This window comes from Galeopterus variegatus, unplaced genomic scaffold (assembly GCF_000696425.1).
Source record: "Galeopterus variegatus unplaced genomic scaffold, G_variegatus-3.0.2 Scaffold63, whole genome shotgun sequence".
NCBI lineage: Eukaryota > Metazoa > Chordata > Mammalia > Dermoptera > Cynocephalidae > Galeopterus > Galeopterus variegatus.
The window spans coordinates 199,942-212,274 of NW_007726174.1; the positions used below are offsets into that span (position 1 = coordinate 199,942).

Here is a 12,333-nt window from a genome sequence, read left to right on the forward strand (position 1 = left end):
CATGGTGGCTGTGGCTACTGCTGTGGCGTTGAGCCACTTTTGTGGCAGCCATGGCTGTGGCACTGGCTCTGGTGGGCCACCCATGAGGAAGCAGTGTTTCCAGCAAGCTCCTTGCCTATTTTCCAGAAGGGTTGCTGCCCTCGGCTCCTGCCCTAAAGATCCCAGGCATACTCTCTTTCACTATTATTCTTAACTCTTCTGAACTAGTGATGGAAGGCAACAGATGAGAAACTGTAGTGACCCCAAATGGCACAATCTGTAGCTGAACTCTAATATATCCTCATAAGCGTTAATTAGAATCACACAGGACACACAGATATCTGTGATATTTTGATTGCCATCAAGCTATTCAGAAAATACTAATTTTGACGCTGATATCTTGTTAAAGACCTCTGTTGCAGGAATTCTGCTAATATATTTATTGGATATTTACTGTGTTCAAGGTACAAAACTACACATTTGAATGAGGAAAAGAGAAAGGGAAGGGAAGTAACATTTACATAAGACTGTGTTTTTTTAAATTACTTCCTTCAAGTCCCATATGAGGTAATATTCTTTACTCCATCTTACAGTGTAGAAACTAAGGTTCAGAGGTTAAGTGACCTGCCAAAGGTAACATGTTAGTATACATTAAAGCCGCCAAAGTCAGTGTTACGCTTCTCCATGTACTTCTCTTCCTGCCTCAAGGTCCCTGGTTGTTTAGTAAGAAACAAATCTCATTCCTAGCAGTGTGAACCAACTTTCTTAAGAGAGGCAAAAACGTTTCAAGAGTTCAAAAATAGGGAAAGAACATATCCAAAGGAGGGTCAAGTAAAGCTTAGGGAAGCAAGATCTCTGAGATGAGTTATCAGTGACTGGCTATAACAACAATGAGGTTGTGGGGAGGTAGAGATGGGACTTCACTGCAAGGACAAAAATCATTTTAGAAACATAGTCTGTTAATTTTTTCCAAGTACCTTCATAGCTCAGTTTGCCAGGTAAGAGATTTTTAAGAAAGGTGAGCTATAACTATTTCAAGCAAAATGATAATTGATGATGTTTACTTAGCAGAAAGAATGACATAAGCAAAGACACAGAGAGTGACAAGATGAGGGTCATTCTGAGGAGAGCTGATATTCCGGGCTGGCTGGAGGAGGGGATCCTTATGGAGAACCAGGGAAAATAAGGCAGAAAAAGAAAGTTAGGAGCAGATTGGAGAGGACTTTGGACACAGGCAGAAGTTAACACTTTATTTGGTAGGGATCTGAAGGGCCTTTTAAAATAAAATTTTTAATTATATGACTACTTATGGGAATTTTTAAACATTCTCAAAAGGAAGAGAAAATAGGATCACAAACTGCCTTAGACCTATCACCTATCATTCAAGAAATATCAGTTACTAATCTTATTTCATGAAGCTTTTCCCCTTGTTTGTTTTATTTTATTTTTGCTGGTGTATTTTAAAGCAAAGCCTAGATATCATGTCATTGTATATACAAATACCAAAATATGAATCTAATTGATGGGCCTTTAAAAAACATAACCATCACTTCATAATCGACCATAATAATATTAACAATAATTCCTTAACATTATCAATTCCCAGTTCATATTTGAATTTCCCCAATCGGCCCAAAAATGTCTTTTTAAAGATGTTTTGTTTGAATTAAGACCCAAAGCCCACACATGGCGTTTAATTATTCAAACTCTTCAGTCTTCTTTATGCTATTGTGGTCTTTCTTCTCCTTACTTTTTCATGAATTTTCCTAGGACATTTGTCCTGTATGTTGAATGCCCATATCCTGGATTGATCTAATCACTACCTTACAGTGTTGTTTATCTTGTTCCCCTGTCTTCTGTATTTCTTTCAGACTACAACTCGCATTACATTTGTGTTCAAATTTTAGGAAAGTCTGTTACAAAGGTGTAGTATAGTCCTAGTTCATCCTATCAAGAAGCACATATGTTTGGTTGATCAGTAGGTCAAGTGGTGTTGGCCTGATTTGCAGCAACCTTTCCCTAATGGCTTTTGCACCCATTGAGGATTGTTGCCTCCAGCAACTTTTTCCTTGTGGATTGCAAAATGGGCCCATGAAGTTTTTTGAGCTGAGAAATGATATGTTCAGAAATGTGCTTTAGAAAAATTAATCTAACAAAAAGTATGTAGAAGTAAGAAAGGCCACTATAGGCTTAGAGACTATTCCAGTTATCCAGGAACAAGAGTGCTAGCAACCAATATGGAGGGATGGAGATAGATTCTAGGGATTTTGTGCAGAGTGATATCTATAAGACTTCTCAATAGAGTAAATTAATTGAATCAAAAACAACACTGAGCTTTTAGGCACAGAGGGAGAGTAGTGTGTTTAACAAAAATGGGAAAGTCAGGAAACCGGATTGCAGGAGAAATTGAGAAGTTTGGTTTGAGAAGGTTGAATTTGAGCTGATGATGGTATATCTTAGCTTAGACATCTGGTGAGCAGTTGGGAATGCAGGATTGTAGCTTGGAAAAGAATTTAGGACATAAGTCAGGTAATAGTTAAAGCCTCGAGGGTATATTTGATAGCTGATAAGGGAAATACAGTGAAAAGAGGTTTAGACACAGATTTGGACAATTTGAACATTTATGGGTTTTGTCAACCCTTCCTCTGCAAAGCTGCAGTTTATTTGGTTTTATTTTAGCATAGGATAAACTCCTTTCCAGGGCCCAGAGGACTGGCTCAGCGGTCTCCCTTCTCCTAGCTCAGCTTTCTTCTTCCCAATGGAAAGAAATGCCCCCAAGACCAATATGTACTTCAACTCATGTTACTTTATTTTTCCCAAAACCAGACTGTAAAAATATGACTTCTACTCTGCTGTGTCCCTTCTCTTTCCTTAAATCCAATTTTCTTTCTTTCTGTGACCAATCTACTATTTAGGGAAGTTGGTGGAGACAGTAAGGAAGGAGATAGGACATTAAAATGAAGGAATAGTGGGCAAAGATAACTTTTCTTCCCCTTGTTTTAGGAGAGGGTGAATGAACGTGTTTGGGGACCATGGAAAAGAATACAAGGAAATGGTAATGCTCCAAGAGACCAGTGAGAAGAAGCATAAATAGGGCAAGGTTGGGGAGGAGGCAAGAAGGTGGGTTGGTACAGCATTACCTTCGTTCTACAGAGAGAGAAGGGTGAAGATACAGAAGAATTTGAAGATGGAGAGCATGGTTGTTGTAGAAGCTCATATTAAAAGCTCTTGACCATCTTAGGCATCAGCTGAAAATGAGGAAGATCCAGCTTACATTGGAAGGTTGAGAATCAGAGATAAGCCCTGAGATTCAGGTACTCCTAGCCTCATCTGACAGTCATTTTTTTTTTTTCATTCCTTCTGAATATCTCCTTAGATTCAAGGGCACATCCTACCCTTATCCCTGTGTTGTACCCAATCGCCCTTCACAAAACCTACATTGCTCTATGAGATTCTACAAACAAAGCAAAGAAACTGACCTTCAAAACAGCCTTCTTAAGTAGCCTGGGCAAAATTATATTGGGACAGTGTTTTAGGAAACATGCTGAAGTAGATGATTGTAAATTAAACCTAAGGTTTGCAGATGGATATACCTCTGAATACATTTGAATCATATTGGGGACAGTAAGAGTATTGTAGGATGTCTTACACCATTAGCTGTAAAATCACAGGCTACTATGGGCATTTAGAGAACAAGTTGATACTTTCTTTCGACAAAACGAATGTTTAGGATTCCAAGTCTTTCACCACGGAGGTCATTTTATTTGACCTCTTAAAAATAAGTAGGAAAAAAAAATCAAAGTTAAACAAAGAAATTTTAGCAATTTCTTAAAATATTTAGAGGCAAGTACCAATGCTACGAAAAAGGGACCCCTTGGTTTTGATTGGCAGGTGCAGTAATTTGGCTGTATTTAATTTGTATTGTGTTAGAAAAGAAAGCCAGAGTGAGCGTCCCTGAATCCTGCTGTTTTATAAGCCTTTCACTCCATTGAGCTACATCAGTCTTACTTTTGAGAGTCTTTTTTTAATGTTTGGTTTTTCTAAATTTTCTTTTAGTGCTAGACCCCACTAATTGCTTCCTTATGGCAGCTGCTTATGATTTAAGACTAATCATGGGCACATACAGTCACTTACTTGTTCAGGGCTGAAGGACATCACAAAAGATCTAATAGTTACGATCTAGCCACAGAAAATGCCCAGAAAATAATAGCTGTAAAAATTAGTTTTCTGGTAACTGGGACTGGTTTTGATATTCTGAATTTCTGTTTATACCCACCCCCTTCTGTTTGGTCTCTTTTAATCTTCAATGCAAAATGTAAGGTGTCAAGTCTGAAGCTATAAATCTGTTTATAGCTATAATTCCCTTCCCTGGCTTAGCAGAGTTTGACACTGTAATAAACACAGTTCTTCTGCAGCAACATTGAATCTGGTTCTTCTATAATTCTTTATATGTTGCTGCTTTGAACACTGAGTGTTTTATTGCATTCTTTTCTTTCTGGGTGTTTCAGTTCAACAGGAATTGATTGAACTCCTACTTTATGCGAGGGATGACTAAGTGGTTCTAGGGCCTACAGTTTACTCTTGATTTATTCAATAAAGTAATGTGGTTAAAACTACAATGAAAAGAAAAAAAAAAAAAAAACCCCAAACCCTACAGTGAAGTGTTTTGGTTTGGTTTGGTTTGGTAATAGTTCCAGAACAATAGAGAGAAACTATATAAAAGCTGGATATTCTCCAAATGTTTTCAACCATCCATTCAGGACATTTCCCAAGACATGTTCTTTTGATTTTGGAAATCAATATGTTCACTTTCTTCATCCTCAGGTCGAGTAACTGAAAAATAAATTTTATTTTATATTTACCATGATAAAATATTAAAAAATAGGGAGTATGCCTTTAATAATCACTATATTGGTAGGTCATGCATTTTATAAGCTGCTTCATATAGAGTGTTTCATTTTAGCCAAACAGTACAGATTATTTCACCTTTTTACAAATGAAGAAACTGAGGCTCAAATAGATTAAGCTACCAAAGATCATACAGGTGATTGCAGTCAGGATCTTAGTCTGGATCTGTTCATCTCCAAAGCTCTTAACCACTAAGATACTTTATTTTATGTACTTTATTTTTAAGTAATTCCGCAAATTATACTTTTACTTTTTAAATTTTTTACTGCAGCAATTAAAACAAAATTAAACACAGGTATGCATACACACAATTTATCTGTACTTATATGTGAAAACTCCTAGGATTTTACATCAGGCTTTTCAGAAAACAATTCTTTTAGCTTTAAAATTTACACATTTAAAAATTTACACATTTAAACTTTAACTAGTAAGCTTAAGTTATTTGAAAAGTTGAAAGTCTGTAAAACAAAACAGTTTGGTGATATGAAGAAAAAAAAAATGTCCCTAAAAATATATTATGCTAGTAAAACAAAACTTTATGTGTGAGTTGAAGATTGACGTATATACTTGAAAGAACATGTGTTCACATTTTAGTTAGAGGTAAACCTGTTCTAACTGCATAGCACAGGTTTGTATCTGCACCTAAATACCTAGAGCTCCTATTTTAAAACACTCGATTTACAATTGTTAGTATTATTTGCAATGTGATTTTCTACAGTTTCAGGTACCTGCTAAAAGCTGTGCTACCAAATTCAATTTCTTCAAGAGCATGTGGTTTAAGAGTACGGTGTCTCAGTGGCACAACAGGCCAAGTTAATAATGCAGTCTAGGGAGCAGGCAGAAGTCTTCCAATCGGTGGACCTGAGGCCTATTATCCTAGTTGTATAAGAGAAAAACTGGATGTTCCCTGTTTCCTTCCTCCCTGGGAGACTATGAACATTGTCAAAGTAGTTTGCAAGAGGGGCTGAGCACACTGGAAAAACTGACACCAGACCTGCTGGTGCCACTGCTCCTGTGCTGTGCTCCCTGAGGACGGCCAGTGTGGCAGACTCCCTGCCTTCTTTATCTGTAAAAGACTAGGAAAGTTATGGCTTTTAAACTATTATAATTGCAGTTTAAACTATTATTCATTTTGCAGTTTAAAAAGTAGAGGAACGGAAATGTAACCAAGATGTTCTCTATTCACTAGTGAACATAGAAATGGGTGGCTTCTGAATGGTGGCAGCACGGGTGGCCACTGTGAATCACGCATGCTCCTTTCACTAACTGGAGATAGTAGATAATTCTCCTCTCTCTGAGCTATTTCCAGCTAGTTGCAGCTGCCAACAACATTTGGAAACCAGATTTAAGTCCATATGATTCACTTTGGCTGTGAAACTGCTGTGTTTATCTGGGTTGAACTAGCTTAGACCAAGGCCTTTCTGTGAATACATTTAATTGTGAACTTTCAAATGAGTAGGACTTCTTAAACCGTGCTGTGATCTGTCGATACCACCCCCCCCATTAATTCAATCAGTTTTGTCAATTCTACCTTAGAAATGTTTTCTGAATCTAGAACCTTCCTTGCATCCCCATTGCCACACCTTAATTCAGACCTTTACCATCTCTCTCCTGAACCCAGGCAACATCTTCCTAAGAATCCCTAACACTCCATACTCTCAGAGTTCCATGAAGCAAAGCACATTTCATCTGTCCACCCCCTGTTCGACTGATGACAGAAGCTGGCCCAGACCCCTGAGTGTGGTTAACCAGCCTTGTGAAATCTCTCTCCTGCTATTCCGTTTCCACGCCCCACTCCGCACATGTTCTAACCACACTGAACTCCTCATCTTTCCTGATAGCATGGTGTCCTCTCACAATGAGGCATGTTCTTCCCTTCTGCCTGACTGCTTCACCCCTCTCCACCAGCCCCCGTGTCTCTGGCCAGCTTTCAGGAGCCAGCTGCAATATCATCTTTTCAACTGCAGCTCTCCCACCTTCTTTCTTCTCTGTACTCCCACAACACACTGCTTATCCACTGGTTGTAATTATATTTACATGTCTCTGCTCCAGACACAGAGCACATTGCCTGGCTGATAGTCAGCCATAAACACTTAGAGAATGAAATTTGCTTGTCCTCATAATTCTACAGTAATGAAAAGATGAATCAGAAAAAGTTTTGTTATACTTCAAGAATAAAACCAAACGTATCTACACTTTTCTGGGATAGAAATCATAACCCCATTCTTATTTCAGCAGCTCTGGCTGCCAAGAATTTCCAGAGTTTGCTCCTTTTCTATTTTTTCCCTCTAGCAGAATTTAATTTTGTTTTCATGACTGTCATTTTCTAAAAATCATTCCCTCTTTAGCTTTTGCCAGTTCAAGTAGGTAAAATTTACAGTTCTAGTGAATAAAAGGCTGTTATTGGGACACTCAAACCCTACAGATATTTCTCTCTTTTCCAGCTATGTTTCAATTAGTTTCATGTTGATTGAAATTCAATATTCCCTAAATGTCAATCATTGTCCCTTTGTTTGCTTTTAGTTTGGTTTTATCATTAAGTTGAAATAGACAATAAATCATGGGGGAAAAAAGCTAAAATCTTAGTTATTTGGCCAGAAATAGATTTGGGGAGACTAAAATTGGTATAGGCCAAGACCCACATTAAAGGCTTGATACAAACACAAAGATGGTTACTGTAAATTACAAATTTGAAATCATTTGAACAGGGGCTAGTTTGAAGTTTGTCACTAATTTACTTCTAAACTACTTATAAATTTTAATAACACTCTGACAACTAATAAACAGATTAGTAGTAAATTAATGACACTCTAACAATGGTAAAAGAAATGTTGCAACTACCAAGTAGCAACACTAATAAATAAAAACTTTATTAGTACCTTTAAATATTTATGTATTTTGAGCTAATTGCATAAAATTAATCGGAAAGATTATTTAAAATACTCTTATTTATATATTAAAGTGGGCCATATAAAAGATCTGACTCCAACATTCTAGACCAGACTAGAAGGACAGGAATCCCAAAAGGAGCCTTAAATAAAGCTGTGACTTATCTATAACTGCTAATTTTACCATATCTCCTTTCCATTGACTTCAGCCTTGTTTTAGTAACAGTGTTTTATCTTCACATAGTTATATTGATACTGTTACCTGAACAACAAATAGGTCTACTGCGTATTAGATTGTTAAACTTGGTATAGTTGAAAGCAACTAAATGCTGTTGTAAAGTACCAGGGTTCTTCAAAATGCTCATGGAAAGATTTGTTTATCTTTTAATTCTATTTTTCCATGAGCTTTTTGAAATACTCTCATTCTGTAATTCAAATAGTCGTTAATTTGTATTGCTGCCCGTCTTTTAGTTAATACTAGTGAGTTTTGTTTTTAAACTGTAAAGACAAAAAACAAAACTTAAATGATGACCCACCTTTCATTTTAAAGGTTGATAATCAAGGTTTCCCATCTTTAATTTGTAATGTTTTGACTTAGAAAAAAAAACATGGCTCCCAAATTTTGAAATACTATCTGTGTTTGCTAAAGTAGCCCACTTTGTTCTTCAAATTCAACCCATATTTTCAGTGAAGAGAGTCCAATTCAGAAAGAAGAATGGGATTTCAGTCCAAGCAGAAGAAAACACCTGCTGTTAATCCCAAGCACACAAGCGGGGGAGGAGTGTGCAGAGCAGCCACCACTGCTGTGAGTGGAGGGTGACCTCGGCTTTGCTACTGTCTTGAGCTGGCAGGTGCCAGGACGCCATGCTGTCTGCTCAGAAACACCCTCTTTTGAAGGAGCGGTATTTATCGCTTAGTCGTGAATGCAGATTTTCATATGTTCATGAATTAAGCATCCTTGCTCAGGGAAAGCTGGCTACAGAGCTCTAGTTGACACACGTGGCTTTGCTATTAGTAGTTGGACTTTGCAAAAAGATTCATCTATGTTCCCCACTGTAAAATAACTTCAGAAAAGCTTTGACCTGAAAGATGCCACATAACCTAAAAAAGTGCCTTTAGGGGACTGCTCCCAATAAGAGACTTGGCCTCTGAAATGTCACCAGCAAAAGCGAGCAAAACTTTAAAGAGAAGCTTTGTGTGTGTGTGTGTGTGTGTGTGTGTGTGTGTGTGTGTGTGTGTGTGTGTGTGTGGATTGGGGAGGGGTCCACAGGAACAGCTGACCTTAGAATAGCTGTATTTTCTAGAGGTTATTTTTTTCTCAGCGCTTGTATATAGAAAGTATTTGACTTTGCCACTAGACTATTTAGCTTTTCCAAGACAGGGACCACATCTTTCTGAATCAGCCTCTCCCACCGAATCCTCCACTAGTGCATAGAACATTGCCAGACTCTTTATGAACATTCAACAAATATATGTAAAAATCAAAATAGAGTTAAGTAACATGCTGCTTACATCAAGACTGGAGCCTCCATTGTATTTTCTTAAACTTGATGATAGTTATTTTTTTCTTTGGCTGTCATTTGTCCCACCACAAATAAAATCCTACTTGTATAGCATTAGTAAGCATTTTGTATGTGTTAAAATAACCAAATTAATTTCTTAAACTTAATTTTACAGATGTAGACACACAGACTGTACTCATTACTCACTACTTGATTCACTGAAAATAATAAAAACATTGAAATTTTACTGAAAACAGCAAGAAAAATAATTTTCTTAGCTTCCTTCTTCAACAGCCAAGTCACTTTTGGGGTAAGAGAAAAAAGGGTTTTGTCAAGATGATCTCATTATCTTGAAATATAGCCCCCCCACCCCCGCCTCTCCTCTTCAATTACCCTTTCTCCCATTTTAAACTTGAGATCTTGGGGCCAGTGTCCATGACACTGTGGAAAACGCAATCAGGAGGCATTTCAGAAGACACTTGTTGAAAGCAGGCCCCAGATACATGAACATCATTCTTCCTGAGAATCCAGTTCCAGAGCTGTGTTCCAGCACTTACCATCAAAACCACTGCATTTGAATTTATGCAGACTGGGTTAAAGTCCTAGCCAACTTGCTTACAAGAGGCCTAACATTGATAAGCTTTGAGTTTCATTTTTGGCATCTGTAAAAGGATTTTTATAGTACTTTCCTCATTGGATTGTCGAGAAGATTAAATGCTATAATGTGCAAGTTTTTTGTCAGTTGTAAAAGATGCAAAATATAAGACATGATGCTTTTATTATTAATTTCATGATAATCTCCCAGATGTTACCAGAAGGGCCATAACTGAGCATGGAAATTTGGTACAGTTTCTCTGTAACTGGTACTTAGCTGAAGGATGTATTTTGGTAGGCAAAGCTTTGAACATTCCCACCTACAGTGACATAGCACTCTCCACAGAGAACCAGCTGAAGTTTCCTAGAACTTCAGCTTTACTTTTTGTACACCCTTGTATCTTCTGGTTCTGCTAAAAATGGAGGTAAGAGATTGAAGATAACTCTAAAATGCTCCACTCAAGTGGGATGAATCTCAAAACATGACTTCGTTTTTAAGGCTAGAAAAGACAACAATTGATGCCTCTAGAATTAGTATTTCCTGCTAGTATTTTTGTTCAATGGTAAAGAAAATGTCAATGTGGTTAAAGAATAGACAGCTGCCCAATAAAATAGAAATTCCTAAAAAAAAAAAAAAGCCATATATAAAAGCCATATATACACATACACGGTCACCTGATTTATAATGACAGTAACACTGTACTGCAATGGAGAAAAGATGCATTTTCAGTAAATAGTGTTTGACTAATTTGATATCCACAATGGGGGGGAAGGTATCTTCACTTCTACCTCATGTCATACATAAAATTAATTCACAATGAATGCATATCTAAATATGAAAGATAAAATAGTAAAGCTTTTAGCTTTTATAATAAACATAGAAGAATCTCTTCATGATTTTGGGGTAGGCAAAGGTTTCTTAAGTGGAAAACAAGAAGAAATACCTATAAAGAAAAAAGTGTTAAATTGAGTTTTATTCACATTAAGAACTTCTGTTCATCAAAAATACCCCTAAGAGAATGTAAAGGTAGTACACATAGTGGGAAACTATATTTGCAGTAAATGTATCTGACAAAAGACTCATTCAGAATATGTAAGGAACTCTGATCTATATCTGTATCTACCTGTGTACATATGTTTAATGTATAATGAACTCTAATAAGTCAATAGGACAATTTAATTGAAGGACAAAACATGTGAACAGACAATGAAAAATGACAGAGAATGAAAAATGGCCAATAATTTTATTAAAAGGAGTTCAACTTACCAATCACTGGGGAAATACAAATTAAAACACAATGTAAAATTACTACACTCCCACCAGAATGCCTAAAATGGAAAGGATGGAAAATACCTAGTATTGGTGATAATGTGGGACAACTGAAATTCTCATACATCTTGGATGGGGGTGTATATTGTAAGAACCACTTTGGAAAACTATATGGCAGAATCTACTAACACTAAACACATATATACTCTGTAACCTAAAATTCTACCTCTAGACATATACCCAACAGAAATGCATACAATTTTGCACCCAAATACAGAGACATGTATCGGGATGTTCAGAGCAGTATATTTATAATAGACAAGACCTAGAAACTCCTCAAAACAAACAGTCATCAACAGTAAGATGAATGAATAAATTATGGTATATTTACACAATGAAATATTATAAAGCAGTAAGAACAGTTTACAGCTACACACAAAATTATGGATGAATTTCACACATATTGAGCAAAAGAGACCAGACACATACTTTATGATTCCATTTACGTAAAGTACAAAAATAGGCAAACTAACCTATACTGCCAGAAGTCAGAATAGTGGTTACTGTTGATATAGGATAGTGACAAGGAAATGTCACAACAGGAGCTTCTGACTTGCTGGTTGTATTCTGTTTATTTAGCTGGGTTGCACAGGTATGTTCAGTTTGTGAAAATTTATTCAGCATATTATAAACTTATGAAATACATATGTGTATACACACATGTACATAACTACTCTCACATTCTAGCCATTTTATAATTATAGTTTAGAAATTAAAATTCCTTTAGAAACCTCATTGACAGCAATATCTCTGTACCCTTTGCATGAATCTTTCTACTGACCTGTCTGATCTTTCAGGCTACAATATATATATTTTTTAATCTTTCTCTTCAGCTTTATTGATGTTGATAATTTACCTTTATAGTCTGACACGAGACTATTTTTGGATAGTATTATGCTTCCAATTAAGTTGTACTATCATTTTGAGAAAAATCATTCAAAGTTTAAGGAAAGGAATTGAATTACATTTTTTAAAAATTTTATTTTATTTTGTCAATATACAATGTGGTTGATTATTGTGGCCCATTACCGAAACCTCCCTCCCTCCCCCCTACCCCTACCCCTCCCCAACAATGTCCTCTCTGCTTGCTTGTAGTATCAACTTCAAGGAATTGTCATTGTTGTGTCTTCTT

General features: G+C 36.6%; 1 protein-coding gene across 1 annotated transcript in view; it reads left to right on the plus strand.

The window, feature by feature from the left end:
- COL25A1 (collagen, type XXV, alpha 1) overlaps nucleotides 1-12,333 on the plus strand; it is a 214,896-nt gene that overhangs the window by 48,098 nt on the left and 154,465 nt on the right. The window lies entirely within an intron of this gene.